We start from the raw sequence: 2,382 nt of genomic DNA on the forward strand, positions 1-2,382 counted from the left end.
AATAAATGAATTTTTAAATATATTTATGTAAAGTATAGCCTAAGTTGTGTGGTCATCCTTAAATCCTAAATTTATAAATCACCTTATAAATTTTCATTGACTGAATAAATTTTATGGGGTTCAATTACTTTCCATAGAGAAATTCAAACTAACTGGCTATTTATTTAAATATATTCAATAGCATTATCATGTGTAACTGGAAAATGTTAAGAGTTTTGAAATCTCCTTTGCTCTTCTGACATCTCTATTCTGTGGAAATCTGAAATCTCATGAAATCACACAGAAGATTTGTTTTTGGTATATATTGTAGATGGTTGCTTTCTACTTCTCATATCATTTGATACTGTCAGTAGCTGCTAAATTCCATCTTATGGATATGGAAAATAAGATTGCCATTGTGTTAATGTACCATCAATGTTCAGCTGGCAAAAGAGATATGTATCCATGTTTAGTTCTCCCTCTTGGCTTTTTGATGGATAATCTCAAACATATTTACCAGTAAAGGGAATTGTCTGTCTCTTATCCTATCTCAAGAAGTACATTTTACAAATGGTCCAATGAAGTTGCCTAAAGCCTGGTACTAAATGTAGAATTTAATGCAACACATAAACTAAAGCAATATTCCTCATTCAGACGAAAGCAATATTTCTCAATCAGTGTTACTTCTTAGATTGTTTATTTAAAACTTGTTTTAAAATATATTGCCCCCAACTGAAAACCAGCTGAGTATGTTTTGCACATTGTGCTGTATCCTCAGTAACAAGAAATAGATTTACAATTCTGTGAGAAATATCAGTAACCACATGCATTCTATTATTCTTTTCCCCAAAACTCTATTCACTATTTGGTATATTAGACTGCCTCCAGAAAATGTTGCAAAGACATATATGGAATATACTCAGGACAGAGTGAAAATAAACACAATTTTTATTAAAAAAATTCAGAGAATATTTTTATCATTCATTCCTGGGAGTCCATCCATCAATCCCAATGGACTAACCTAGAATATCCAAATTGTTATTTATGTTTGTTTCAGATCACAGTTCATGTGTTTGCTGAAAAAAATTTCAGCCTTTCCATCCATTGTCAATACTCTGAGTAAGTGGATAAATTTAGCGCATGGAAATACCCTTTAGTTAGTCTCATGGAAATCTTGGTGTAGGGAGGAAGGGAGATGGGGGAAAAAGAGTTTGTGTGCATCTATGAACAAATGAAAAATTAGCTCCTATGTACAGAATTTGAAAGAAAATGTTTTATAAGTTCATAGCTTGGGAGTTTCTAAATTTTACATGTGAAGGATCATAGAAAGTGGAGACAATTTGACTCAAATCAATACTATGAACACTCCTGGTCATTTCTGACATTTTAGTAAATGTGTCAATAGCAATGGGTCAATGACTGGAGAGAGGAGTCCAGACTCTTGCCTGCGGGGGGCTGAGTTCTTTTCAGAGATAACTACTCAAGTGAAGCTTCAATTCTTGATTGCTTCAGAACATAATTCATGATGAGTTAATATGAAGCACAGTTTGAATTTATGAAGAATTTCTAATGTAGACTGAAGCACAAACATCACTAGAATAAGAGACAAGTCTCAAAAGAAAGGACAATACACATCAAGGTATGTCTTCTACTGTAAATGTAGTTTATAATCTTGCTTGTGAGACTCTGAGAAAATCTTTGGTTCACATCCAAGAAAGGAGAAAGTCCATACTTGGTCAGATTCTTAAGAACGGTTAATTGCAATTTTAGTACTCATATAAAATACTTTTATATAAAAGAAATTATCTCTATGTAGGCAACCTGCACAGTATGATTGTTTTAATTGTAGGAACTCTACAACTGTGGAGATACCTCACCAGGACTCTGAGGTGAGGAGCTCCTTTCTTTTCCTGTGTTCTCTTCATTCTCTGTCTTTCTACCAAGACTCCAGCCTTCTAGAATCTTTGCCCCACGATCACAGAAGTTGTAAAAACATGAGAGAAACTCAAGTTGTATATATACTTACAAAATTCCTCTCATCCAACTGGTAGATTTCTGAAGGCGAATAATCTGCTGTATCTGTTCAACAGAATTGTTCCTTTCACTGATGGTGCCTTCCTTAAAGCAAGACCACAGCAAATGCTTGTCAAAGTTCAGCTTTCAATTTCCCAACTTAGAGGCATATAGACCAATTGACCCAGAGAGGTACGTAAGGTGGATGAGTTCGTTTTCACCATATATCTGTTAAGTAGCCCTGATAATCTCTGAAGAGATATAAAACAAAGGCCTGATTGAGGTCACAAAATCCAGACTTGAAGGAAGTAACATCAAGCTCATTACTTCAGTTTCCAAAACCCATGCTGTAAAGGATACTTAAATGATTTTGCCTAGAATGGAGACCAG

This window comes from Nannospalax galili, unplaced genomic scaffold (genome assembly GCF_000622305.1).
Source record: "Nannospalax galili isolate Female #2095 unplaced genomic scaffold, S.galili_v1.0 scaffold374, whole genome shotgun sequence".
Lineage (NCBI taxonomy): Eukaryota > Metazoa > Chordata > Mammalia > Rodentia > Spalacidae > Nannospalax > Nannospalax galili.